Source organism: Pseudophryne corroboree, chromosome 9 (genome assembly GCF_028390025.1).
Source record: "Pseudophryne corroboree isolate aPseCor3 chromosome 9, aPseCor3.hap2, whole genome shotgun sequence".
NCBI lineage: Eukaryota > Metazoa > Chordata > Amphibia > Anura > Myobatrachidae > Pseudophryne > Pseudophryne corroboree.
This window is the reverse complement of record NC_086452.1, coordinates 406925471-406939943: the sequence shown is the minus strand read 5'-3', so window position 1 is coordinate 406939943 and position 14473 is coordinate 406925471.

Sequence of the window (14473 nt, the reverse complement as noted above, 5' to 3'; positions counted from 1 at the left end):
TGTTTGTGTCGGCCACTAGGGTCGCTTATCTTACTCACACAGCGACCTCGGTGCAAATTTTAGGACTAAAAATAATATTGTGAGGTGTGATGTGTTCAGAATAGGCTGAAAATGAGTGTAAATTATGTTTTTTGAGGTTAATAATACTTTGGGATCAAAATTACCCCCAAATTCTATGATTTAAGCTGTTTTTTAGGGTTTTTTGAAAAAAACACCCGAATCCAAAACACACCCGAATCCGACAAAAATAATTCGGTGAGGTTTTGCCAAAACGCGTTCGAACCCAAAACACGGCCGCGGAACCGAACCCAAAACCAAAACACAAAACCCGAAAAATTTCAGGCGCTCATCTCTATTATATAGTAGGAAGACAGTGCAGAGTTTTGCTGACCAGTGACCACCAGTATTATACGTTCTCTGCCTGAAAAACGCTCCATATCTGTGCTCAGTGTGCTGCAAATATCTGTGCTCACACTGCTTTATTGTGGGGACTGGTGACCACCAGTATTATATAGGAGGAGTACAGTGCAGAGTTTTGCTGACCAGTGACCAGTGACCACCAGTATTATACGTTCTCTGCCTGAAAAACGCTCCATATATGTGCTGCATTGTAGTAAATATAGTAGGAGTACAGTGCATAATTTTGCTGACCACCAGTTTATAATATATAGCAGTACAGTACAGTAGGCCACTGCTCTACCTACCTCTGTGTCGTCAGTTATACTATCCATCCATACCTGTGGTGCATTTAAGTTTTGCACAGTATATATATAGTAGGAGTACAGTGCATAATTTTGCTGACCACCAGTATATAATATATAGCAGTACGGTACAGTAGGCCACTGCTCTACCTACCTCTGTGTCGTCAAGTATACTATCCATCCATACCTGTGGTGCATTTCAGTTGTGCGCAGTATATATAGTAGTAGGCCATTGCTATTGATATGTTACTGGCATATAATTCCACACATAAAAAATGGAGAACAAAAATGTGGAGGGTAAAATAGGGAAAGATCAAGATCCACTTCCACCTCGTGCTGAAGCTGCTGCCACTAGTCATGGCCGAGATGATGAAGTGCCATCAACGTCGTCTGCCAAGGCCGATGCCCAATGTCATAGTAGAGAGCATGTAAAATAAAAAAAAATAAAGCTCAGTAAAATGACCCAAAAATCGAAATCAAAATCGTCTGAGGAGAAGCGTAAACTTGCCAATGTGCCATTTACGACACGGAGTGGCAAGGAACGGCTGAGGCCCTGGCCTATGTTCAAGGCTAGTGGTTCAGCTTCACCTGAGGTTGGAAGCACTCATCCTCCTGCTACAAAACTTAAAAGAGTTAAGATGGCAAAAGCACAGCAAAGAACTGTGCGTTCTTCTAAATCACAAATCCCCAAGGAGAGTCCAATTGTGTCGGTTGCGATGCCTGACCTTCCCAACACTGGACGGGAAGAGGTTGCGCATTCCACCATTTGCACGCCCCCTGCAAGTGCTGGAAGGAGCACCCGCAGTCCAGTTCCTGATAGTCAAATTGAAGATGTCACTGTTGAAGTACACCAGGATGAGGATATGGGTGTTGCTGGCGCTGGGGAGGAAATTGACAAGGAGGATTCTGATGGTGAGGTGGTTTGTTTAAGTCAGGCACCCGGGGAGACACCTGTTGTCCGTGGGACGAATATGGCCATTGACATGCCTGGTCAAATTACAAATAAAAAAATCACCTCTTCGGTGTGGAATTATTTTAACACAAATGCGGACAACAGGTGTCAAGCCGTATGTCGCCTTTGTCAAGCTGTAATAAGTAGGGGTAAGGACGTTAACCACCTAGGAACATCTTCCCTTATACGTCACCTGGACTGCATTCTTCAGAAGTCAGTGACAAGTTCAAAAACTTTGGATGACAGCGGAAGCAGTCCACTGACCACTAAATCCCTTCCTCTTGTAACCAAGCTCCTGCAAACCACACCACCAACTCCCTCAGTGTCAATTTCCTTCTTACACAGGAAAGACAATAGTCCTGCAGGCCATGTCACTGTCAAGTCTGACGAGTCATCTCCTGCCTGGGATTCCTCTGATGCATCCTTGAGTGTAACGCCTACTGCTGCTGGCGCTGCTGTTGTTGCTGCTGGGAGTCGATCGTCATCCCAGAGGGGAAGTCGGAAGACCACTTGTACTACTTCCAGTAAGCAATTGACTGTCCAACAGTCCTTTGCGAGGAAGATGAAATATCACAGCAGTCATCCTGCTGCAAAGCGGATAACTCAGGCCTTGGCAGCCTGGGCAGTGAGAAACGTGTTTCCAGTATCCACCGTTAATTCACAGGGAACTAGAGACTTGATTGAGGTACTGTGTCCCCGGTACCAAATACCATCTAGGTTCCATTTCTCTAGGCAGGCGATACCGAAAATGTACACAGACGTCAGAAAAAGAGTCACCAGTGTCCTAAAAAATGCAGTTGTACCCAATGTCCACTTAACCACGGACATATGGACAAGTGGAGCAGGGCAGACTAAGGACTATATGACTGTGACAGCCCACTGGGTAGATGTATTGCCTCCCGCAGCAAGAACAGCAGCGGCGGCACCAGTAGCAGCATCTCGCAAACGCCAACTCGTTCCTAGGCAGGCTACGCTTTGTATCACCGCTTTCCATAAGAGGCACACAGCTGACAACCTCTTACGGAAACTGAGGAACATCATCGCAGAATGGCTTACCCCAATTGGACTCTCCTGGGGATTTGTGACATCGGACAACGCCACAAATATTGTGTGTGCATTACATCTGGGCAAATTCCAGCACGTCCCATGTTTTGCACATACATTGAATTTGGTGGTGCAAAATTATTTCAAAAACGACGATGCTGTCGGTGGCCCGAAGAATTGCGGGCCACTTTCGGCATTCAGCCACCGCGTGCCGAAGACTGGAGCACCAGCAAACAGTCCTGAACCTGCCCTGCCATCATCCGAAGCAAGAGGTGGTAACGAGGTGGAATTCAACCCTCTATATGCTTCAGAGGATGGAGGAGCAGCAAAAGGCCATTCAAGCCTATACATCTGCCTACGATATAGGCAAAGGAGGGGGAATGCACCTGACTCAAGCGCAGTGGAGAATGATTTCAACGTTGTGCAAGGTTCTGCAACCCTTTGAACTTGCCACACGTGAAGTCAGTTCAGACACTGCCAGCCTGAGTCAGGTCATTCCCCTCATCAGGCTTTTGCAGAAAAAGCTGGAGACATTGAAGGAGGAACTAAAACAGAGCGATTCCGCTAGGCATGTGGGACTTGTGGATGGAGCCCTTAATTCGCTTAACCAGGATTCACGGGTGGTCAATCTGTTGAAATCAGAGCACTACATTTTGGCCACCGTGCTCGATCCTAGATTTAAAACCTACGTTGTATCTCTCTTTCCGGCAGACACAAGTCTGCAGAGGTTCAAAGACCTGCTGGTGAGAAAATTGTCAAGTCAAGCGGAACGTGACCCGTCAACAGCTCCTCCTTCACATTCTCCCGCAACTGGGGGTGCGAGGAAAAGGCTAAGAATTCCGAGCCCACCCACTGGCGGTGATGCAGGGCAGTCTGGAGCGAGTGCTGACATCTGGTCCGGACTGAAGGACCTGCCAACGATTACTGACATGTCGTCTACTGTCACTGCATATGATTCTGTCACCATTGAAAGAATGGTGGAGGATTATATGAGTGACCGCATCCAAGTAGGCACGTCAGACAGTCCGTACATATACTGGCAGGAAAAAGAGGCAAATTGGAGGCCCTTGCAGAAACTGGCTTTTTTTACCTAAGTTGCCCCCCCTCCAGTGTGTACTCCGAAAGAGTGTTTAGTGCAGCCGCTCACCTTGTCAGCAATCGGCGTACAAGGTTACTTTCAGAAAATGTGGAGAAGATGATGTTCATCAAAATGAATTACTGTATAATCAATTCCTCCGTGGAGACATTCACCAGCAATTGCCTCCAGAAAGTACACAGGGACCTGAGATGGTGGATTCCAGTGGGGACGAATTAATAATCTGTGAGGAGGGGGATGTACACAGTGAAAGGGGTGAGGAATCGGCCGATGAGGAGGAGGTGGACATCTTGCCTCTGTAGAGCCAGTTTGTGCAAGGAGAGATTGCTTCTTTTTTGGTGGGGGCCCAAACCAACCAGTCATTTCAGTCACAGTTGTGTGGCAGACCCTGTCGCTGAAATGATGAGTTCGTTAAAGTGTGCATGTCCTGTTTATACAACATATGGGTGGGTGGGAGGGCCCAAGGACAATTCCATCTTGCACCTCTTTTTTCTTTCATTTTTCTTTGCATCATGTGCTGTTTGGGGACTATTTTTTTGAAGTGCCATCCTGCCTGTCACTGCAGTGCCACTCCTAGATGGGCCAGGTGTTTGTGTCGGACACTTGTGTCGCTTAGCTTAGCCATCCAGCGACCTTGGTGCACCTTTTTTTTTTCTTTGCATCATGTGCTGTTTGGGGACTATTTTTTTGAAGTGCCATCCTGTCTGACACTGCAGTGCCACTCCTAGATGGGCCAGGTGTTTGTGTCGGCCACTTGGGTCGCTTAGCTTAGTCATCCAGCGACCTTGGTGCAAATTTTAGGACTAAAAATAATATTGTGAGGTGTGAGGTGTTCAGAATAGACTGAAAATGAATGGAAATTATGGTTATTGAGGTTAATAATACTATGGGATCAAAATGACCCCCAAATTCTATGATTTAAGCTGTTTTTGAGGGGTTTTTGTAAAAAAACACCCGAATCCAAAACACACCCGAATCCGTGGATCCTTTTCAAAGAAACCGTTATATGTGGAAAATCACCTGCTAAGAAGTGAGTGTGGTACGTTTAATTTGGACGTGAATAATTACATATTCTTTTGTCAAGGATATGAAAATGAAAGATACCTTTATGTGTATAGTGATATGTATTTTCAAGTGAGTTTTGGTACGTCTCTTCATGTTGTGAAGTGGTGGTTAGGAACTATCCCTATCTACTATCAAGAACTTTTCACATCATAGGACTATTTTCTTTGGTGAACTCACGAGACTCATATCCATTTTGCAACACAAACAATACTACACATCTTGTGCTTATTTCCTATCTTTCCATATATGCAACATTTGGGAGACGGTGAATTGGCACAAGGAAAAAAAAGGAAAAACACGGTTGACTCAGGACTGCAAAGAATTTATGTGATGTATATTGATATCCCATTTCTTTTTTCATACATTGTTTGAAGTGTCTTGCAGTGGTTAAGTAAGCGCCTTTGATCTTCCCTCACTGTATTATTTTGAAATATTGGCTTGTGTGATCTGGTTTTTGGGCAGATCAGAAGAGGAGTAAGATTGGGCTGATACTAAAAGTGCACCATAGTACACACAACCCATTCTACATTGCTTTCCTTGTTACAGTGTCACTAGCTAAACTTGTCACAGCCTAGAGGTGACTATACACTTATGCGACTTCTCTGAGGGAAAGTCGCATAAGATTTCCCTTGAACTGCCCGGCAGCTTCCCGGGAGGCAGGATCGCACACGATACATGAACAGTGAGGTCCGTTTCTTGTTGACATCCAGGGTCAGGGCATTCAGATCCAAGTATAGTGTAGCATGTAAAAATTGCCAAATTTGAGGAAAGTTATTCGATTGGCCAAGGAGGCATATTCCAAAAGAATGGAGAGTCACTTTAGGTAATCTGGAGATTTATGGTCTATGTGGCAGGGAATCAATCACATATTTGATTTAAAAATTTCTAATTTTTGTGTCAACAAAGTATGTAGTCCCTCTGTGGATGAGTTAAACACATGTTATGTCAGGTTTGAGGAGGCTGACCTAATCCCTGCAGTAAATATATGTACCCCCCTATTAGAAAGCCCTTTGATTCAATCAGAGTGTAATGTTAGGTTAGGCTTATGCAAATGCTAGGAAAGAGCTGGGTCTGAACTTTATTCCGGTTAGGGTTTCTCTGTGAGTGTGATTTTATATTTTTCGTTAGAACAGTGTGCCGCTTTCGAGATGTTTTAAAACCACTACGATTATCCCAGTTCCCAGAGGCATAACTAGGGTCAACACATAATCGAAGAGGCGTGGCCACTGATTATGGGGTGTGTCAACACACCACCCATTTCTCATCACTCTGGAAAAATTCCTTTTGATTCCATGTGCAACTTACCTATATGATGGTTTCTCACATTGTGAAACCTCAGGAAAAATGTATCCTCCCTGGGAAGACGGCGTCTTCAGTCGGTATTTGCTATTCACATTTGATATCACATCGGAAGATGCCTGTTTGTATAGGAATATTAACAAGGTCGTCATCATCATATAACAGCAATTCAACAAGACTCGTGCCCCTGTGTTACTTCCTGCCCGCTGTATCTCTAGCATCATCTCCTCCCTTCGATTCTCAGCCACACCATCATCTCCCCTCTCCGTGTCGTCTCTCAGCCACACCATCATCAGGTGAGAAGCATGTGTCTGCGAAGCAACCCAGCTTTGGACTCTGACGGTGGATTCTCGTTCCAGGGAGGCACCACAGATATTGAACAAAGCGAGACTTGGTGTGCATTATACACCTTTACTTGAGGTACGCTGCCAGCCACATGTTTTAATTGTCCTTGTTCTTACATTAAAATTGAGTTACACTATTGGCTCCTCCTGTTTTTCTTTACATATATTGGAGATGAAGAATAACCATTCTCTGAACCTAATATGAAGAAAGAATTGGAGAACCTATAACTAAAACGGATCTGAGAGAATAAGGGAATAATGTATTTTGGGCATTTTCATTGGAACTGTATACTGTGAATTTAGACTCTAATAATCCATCCCACCATAATATGGGGGAAGCATGAACATAAAACTGTGACTGCATCATACCACAACAGGAGATTGCGTGAAATCCACACCCTTTCGATTTCCTATAACTACTTTTGCCCTGCAGGTGGGCATAGAGGTTTTCGCAGCTCTTCGCTTTGAAGCACCAAATTTATATCTACACTGTACACCATCATCTCCCCCTGTGTTATCTCTCAGCACACCATCTTCTCCCCCCTCCCGCCTTGTCTCTCAGCCACAACATCATCTCCCCCTGCATCTTCTCTCAGCAGACCATCATCTCCCCCTGCATCTTCTCTCAGCAGACCATCATCTCCCCCTGCGTCTTCTCTCAGCAGACCATCATCTCCCCCTGCATTTTCTCTCAGCAGACCATCATCTACCCCTGCATCTTCTCTCAGTACACCATTATCTCCCCCTCCGTTTCACTCAGCACACCATCACCTCCCCCTGCTCCGCATCCCAGCATCTAAGTAGCTGGTCATAACCTAGTAATCCTGTATAGCTGGTACTGCTCTACATTCCAGCATCTAAGTATAAGTAGCTGGTCATATCCCAGCAATCCTGCTCCGCATTCCAGCAATCCTGTGTAGTTGGTACTGCTCCACATCCCAGCAATCCTGTAAACGGTAAAAGGTTAAAAAAGGAGAATATAGGTCCATTAAAAGATGAATTAGGAGAATTGATAAATGATGACGAAATAAAAGCGGAAATACTGAACAAATTCTTTTCATCAGTATTCACCAGTGAAGAACTGGTGGGTGGAGTAGAGCATAACAATTGTGACAGTAATGATTCATGGTTAGATACTTGTTTAAGCGAAGATGTAGTCCGGGAGAGACTAAGCAAAATTAAGATTAACAAATCACCTGGTCCTGATGGACTTCACCCGAGGGTTCTTATGGAGCTTAGTTCACCACTAACACGACCCCTATACTTGATTTTCAATAGTTCAATTAGATCAGGCATGGTACCGAAGGATTGGCATATAGCTGAGGAAGTGCCTTTATTTAAAAAGGAATCCAAAAATCTTCCCGGAAACTACAGACCAGTTAGTTTAACATCTATAGTGGGAAAAATATTGGAAGGAATTTTAAGGGACGGCATACAGGAGTATCTACAGTCCGCTAGGATTATTAGCAAGAACCAGCATGGGTTTGTGAGGGACAGGTCATGTCAGACTAACTTAATTAGCTTCTACGAGGAAGTGAGCAATAATCTTGATCAAGGAAAAGCAGTGGATGTGGTCTTCCTAGATTTTGCAAAAGCCTTCGATACAGTTCCTCACAGGAGACTGATGATCAAATTAAAGGAGCTTGGCCTAGGAAAATCTATTTGCACATGGATAAGCAGCTGGTTGGATAGCAGGGTACAGCGAGTAGTGGTCAACGGGAAGTCCTCAACTTGGTCCCCAGTAGTCAGCGGAATACCACAAGGGTCCGTACTTGGACCACTACTGTTCAACATATTTATCAATGACCTAGAAATAGGCCTAGAAAGCACAGTGTCAATCTTTGCAGATGATACTAAACTGTGTAAGGTAATTAATTCAGAATTGGATGTGGAGTCCTTGCAGAATGATCTATCTAAACTTGAACTCTGGGCATCTAAATTGAAAATTAGGTTCAATACAGACAAATGCAAGGTTATGCATTTTGGGACTAAAAACATACTGGCATCCTACATATTAAATGGGGAACGCCTAGGGGAAACAGAGTTGGAAAAAGATTTGGGGGTATTAATTGATAATAGGCTTAATAACCATACACAATGTCAAAACGCAGTAAAGGAGGCAAGTAAGGTGCTAGCGTGCATAAAAAGGGGAATTGAGACAAGGGACTCGGATGTAATTATGCCGCTGTATAAAACATTGGTACGTCCGCACCTGGAATATTGTGTTCAGTTTTGGGCACCATTGTATAAAAAAGACATCAGTGAACTCGAAAGTGTTCAAAGGCGAGCTACTAAATTGATTAAAGGCCTAGAAGGACTGGACTATAAGGAAAGACTTACTAGGCTAAATATATGTATACACTAGAAAAGAGGAGCCTAAGAGGAGATATTATTAACATCTTCAAATATTTAAAGGGACATCACAAAGAGTTATCAGAGGAATGATTTATTAAAAGAACACAGTTTAGGACACGTGGGCACTCGCTGCGACTGGAGGAGAGAAAGTTCCGAACGCAACGGAGGAAAGGGTTCTTCACTGTTAGGGCAATCAGGATGTGGAATTCCCTGCCAGGGAAGGTGGTAATGGCGGACTCTGTAATTGGATTTAAAAAAGGAATGGATACATTTCTGAATGAAAAAGCTATCTAAGGTTATAATACTTAAAATATCAACGTGGTTAATCTGGGGGTAACATGAGTTATAGTAGCTAACTAGTCATAAAACATTATTCAGCAAGTATGTAGAATCATCACAACTTAAAACAGGTTGAACACGATGGCCAATTTGCCTCTATTCAACCTCAAATACTATGTTACTATGGCCCTCATTCCAAGTTGTTTGCTCGCTAGCTGCTTTTAGCAGCATTGCAAACGCTAGGCCGCCGCCCTCTGGGAGTGTATCTTATTTTAGCTGAATAGCGAACGAAAGATTAGCAGAACTGCTAATAAATAATTCCCTGCAGTTTCTGAGTAGCTCCAGACCTACTCCTAGACTGCGATCACCTCAGTCCGTTTAGTTCCTGGTTTGATGTCACAAACATGCCCTGCGTTCGGCCAGCCACTCCCCCGTTTCTCTAGCCACTGCTGCGTTTTTACCTGGCACGCCTGCATTTTTTAGCACACTCCCTGAAAACGTCCAGTTTCCGCCCAGAAACACCCACTTCCTGTCAATCACACTACGATCACTCGAGCGTTGAAAAAACGTTGCTTGAGCTTGTGTAAATCTCCAAAGTTTTGTGTTAAATTACTTAGCGCAAGCGCGCCGCGTACCATGCGCATGCACATTTTGCAGTTTTTTCACTTGATCGCTGCACTGTGAAAATTGGCAGCGAGCGAACAACTCGAAATGAGCCCCTATGTTACTATGTTACTATGTATAGCTCGTACTGCTTCGCATCCCAGCATCTAAGTCTTAGTAGCTGGTCATATCCCAGCAATCCTGTGTAGCTGGTACTACGCCGCATCCCAGCAATCCTGTGTAGCTGGTACTGCTCCGCATGCCAGCAATCATGTGTAGCTAGAACTGCTCCGCATCCCAGCTATCCTGTGTAGCTAGTACTGCTCCACATCCCAGCAATCCTGTGTAGCTGGTACTGCTCCGCATCCCAGCAACCCTGTGTAGCTGGTACTGCTCCGCATCCCAGCAACTCCATGTAGTTGGTACTGCTTCAAATCCTAGCATCCAACCTGCGATGCTAGTACTGTCCCATCTGTGTCACAGTCTAGTTACCTCACTTTGGGGAAGATTTATTAAGCTCGGTGAAGTGATAAAGTGGAAAGTGATAAAGGACCAGCCAATCAGATCCTAATTGCCATGTCACAGGCTGGGTTTGAAAAATGACAGTTAGGATCTGATTGGCTGGTCCTTTATCACTTTCGGCTTTATCACTTCACCGAGCTTAATAAATCTGCACCCATATGAGAAAGAACCACATTAGCCCTCCTAGTTTCTGTCCAAGTATTTTAGCCCGCAATCCAGTAATACAATCTAGTCCGAGTTCACAACCAACCACCAACTGTGGTGTGTCTGGGTGCTGCTGGGTAGTGTTGGTAGTGAATGCGAGCATAAGGGCACCAACAACAATCTCAGTCAAAACCAAAAACAGTCTGTTCACCTGCAAGTGCTCCTGCTCTCCTACAAGCACTTATTCTGCCTGTTAACCTACAAGCCCTCCGGTGACTCAGCCTGTCCATCTGCAGGATTCTGGATTTCCAATTTGTTTCATACATGTATTCTGTGGCTCTGCTGCTTCTCCTGCAAGTGACCATACTGTGCATAAATGGCCAATGTGTGTTTAAAGTCTTATAAGGTGAATACCACTCCTTAATTTGCATTGAAAGTTTTCACAAATGGAAATCCCATTCTGAGCAGTCCTCCTCTGAGCTCCAGAGCCATCTCGAGGATTATAAAGTAAGATGACTTGAACTCAGTGATGTTTCAGCATCCATCGCCAGGAACAGTGTTAAGATTACTCAATGCAACATCTACTTCAAGAATTGGCAAGTCCAACAACAAAAATTGTAGATTGGACGAAACCACCTCTTTTTACTACTTGGTTTATTTTAAGCAATTAGTTGAAAAAAATCTGGGTCCTGGCTGCATATTCTGCACCTTAACAAATCACATTTGCTTGGCACAGGCCTATCCCTTCTTCACAGAGTTGAGGAGCGCAATGTCTGGGGATTAGGAGGAGGTGTGCTAGGGTTCAACTGATAAATTAGTTTTAAGGGCATGTTCGAATGCTGGGAGGCAAGAGGCAAGTCTGATAGAAGGGAAGGCACTACAAATGCAGCTTTGAGGAAGTTCTGAAGGTGAATGTAGGAGCAGGTAATCAGGGTGGTCTTCTGCAAAACTAAGTGAGCAGGAATGATTGCAAGTAGAAATTAAACTGGAAATGATGTTGGAAGGATCAGAGTTGTTGAGGAGTTTGAGTTTGAATCTGAATGGGATAGGAGACCAGTAAATAGAGTGGCAGAAGTGGGCAGCAGAGGTAAATTGACAAGTCAGAAAAATGGCTTGAGGAGGGAAAGATGGGAGAGGGAAAGACCAGAGAGGAGTAAGAGATGATGAAAGCATGAATAATATTTGTTGTAGCTTCCAGGTTGAGAAAATAAATGGATTGTGGAAATGTCTAGTTTAGGAGGGGCACTGGATGTTGGGGGAAAAGGAATAAGAAAGTCAAGGATGTCCCTCAGACAGTGCGCTTGGGGGAATAAAAGATGGGAGATACTGTATAGTCAGTAGAGGGTAGTGATGTGCACCGGAAATTTTTCGGGTTTTGTGTTTTGGTTTTGGATTCGGTTCTGCGGCCGTGTTTTGGATTCAGACGCATTTTGGCAAAACCTCCCTGAAAATTGTTTGTCGGATTCGGGTGTGTTTTTTCCAAAACCCCGCAAAAACAGCTTAAATCATAGAATTTGGGGGTAATTTTGACCCCATAGTATTATTAACCTCAATAATCATAATTTCCACTCATTTCCAGTTTATTCTGAACACCTCACACCTCACAATAATATTTTTAGTCCTAAAAATTTCACAGAGGTCGCTGGATGGCTAAGCTAAGCGACCCAAGTGGGCGGCACAAACACCTGGCCCATCTGTGAGTGGCACTGCAGTGTCAGACAGGATGGCACTTAAAAAAATTGGCCCCAAACATCACATGATGCAAAGATAAATTAAAAAAAAGAAGTGCAAGATGGAATTGTCCTTGGGCCCTCCCACCCACCCTTATGTTGTATAAACAGGACATGCACACTTTAACAAACCCATCATTTCAGCGACAGGGTCTGCCACACGACTGTGACTGAAATGACTGGTTGGTTTGGGCACCCACCAAAAAAGAAGCAATCAATCTCTCCTTGCACAAACTGGCTCTACAGAGGCAAGATGTTGACCTCATCATCATCCTCCGATTCCTCACCCCTTTTACTGTGTACATCCCCCTCCTCACAGAGTATTAATTCGTCCCCACTGGAATCCACCATCACAGGTCCCTGTGTACTTTCTGGAGGCAATTGCTGGTAAATGTCTCCACGGAGGAATTGATTATAATTCATTTTGATGAACATCATCTTCTCCACATTTTGTGGAAGTAACCTCGAACGCCGATCACTGACAAGGTGACCGGCTGCACTAAACACTCTTTCGGAGTACACACTGGAGGGGGGGCCACTTAGGTAAAATAAAGCCAGTTTGTGCAAGGGCCTCCAAATTGCCTCTAATTCCTGTCAGTATACGTACGGACTGTCTGACGTGCCTACTTGGATGCTATCACTCATATAATCCTCCACCATTCTTTCAATGGTGACAGAATCATATGCAGTGACAGTAGACGACATGTCAGTAATCGTTGGCAGGTCCTTCAGTCCGGACCAGATGTCAGTTTTCGCTCCTGACTGCCCTGAATCACCGCCAGCGGGTGGTTTTAGAAATTTGATCCTTTTCCTGGCAGCTCCAGTGGTGGTAGAAAATGAAGGAGGAGCTGTTGGCGGGTCACGTTCCGCTTGACTTGACAATTGTCTAACCAGCAGGTCTTTGAACATCTGCAGACTTGTGTCTGCCGGAAAGAGAGAAACAACGTAGGCTTTAAACCTAGAATCGAGCACGGTTGCCAAAATGTAGTGCTCTGATTTCAACAGATTGACTACCCGTGAATCCTGGTTAAGCGAATGATGTGCTCCATCCACAAGTCCCACATGCCTAGCGGAATTGCTCCGTTTTAGTTCCTCCTTCAATCTCTCCAGCTGCTTCTGCAAAAACCTGAACTGACTTCACGTGTGGCAAGTTCAAAGGGTTGCAGAACCTTGCACAACGTTGAAATCATTCTCCACTGCGCTTGAGTCAGGTGCATTCCACCTCCTTTGCCTATATCATAGGCAGATGTAAAGGCTTGAATGGCCTTTTGCTGCTCCTCCATCCTCTGAAGCATATAGAGGGTTGAATCCCACCTCGTTACCACCTCTTGCTTTAGCTGATGGCGGGGAATGTTCAGGAGTGTTTGCTGGTGCTCCAGTCTTCGGCACGCGGTGGCTGAATGCCGAGAGTGGCCCGCAATTCTTCGGGCCACCGACAGCATCTCTTGCATGCCCCTGTCATTTTAAAAAAAATTCTGCACCACCAAATTAATTGTATGTGCAAAACATGGGACGTGCTAGAATTTGCCAACATGTAATGCACGCACAATATTGGTGGCGTTGTCCGATGTCACAAATCCCCAGGAGAGTCCAATTGGGGTAAGCAAATCTGCGATAATGTACCTAAGTTTCCGTAAGAGGTTGTCAGCTGTATGCCTCTTATGGAAAGCGGTGATACAAAGCGTAGCCTGCCTAGGAACGAGTTGGCATTTGCGAAATGCTGCTACTGGTGCCACCGCTGCTGTTGTTGCTGCGGGAGGCAATACATCTACCCAGTGGGCTGTCACAGTCATATAGTCCTTAGTCTGCCCTGCTCCACTTGTCCACATGTTCATGGTTAAGTGGACATTGGGTACAACTGCATTTTTAGGAAACTGGTGAGTCTTTTTCTGACGTCTGTGTACATTCTCGGTATCGCCTGCCTAGAGAAGTGGAACCTAGATGGTATTTGGTACCGGGGACACACTACCTCAAGAAATTCTCTAAGTCCCTGTGAACTAACGCCGGATACCGGACGCACGTCTAACACCAACACAGCTGCCAAGGCCTGAGTTATCCGCTTTGCAACAGGATGACTGCTGTGATATTTAATCTTCCTCGCAAAGGACTGTTGGACAGTCAATTGCTTACTGGAAGTAGTACAAGTGGTCGTCCGACTTCCCCTCTGGGATGATGATCGACTCCCAGCAGCAACAACAGTAGTGCCAACAGCAGTAGGTGTTACACTCAAGGATCCATCGGAGGAATTCCAGTCAGGAGAGGACTCGTCAGACTTGCCAGTGACATGGCCTGCAGGACTATTGGCGTTCCTGTCTAAGGAGGAAATTGACACTGAGGGA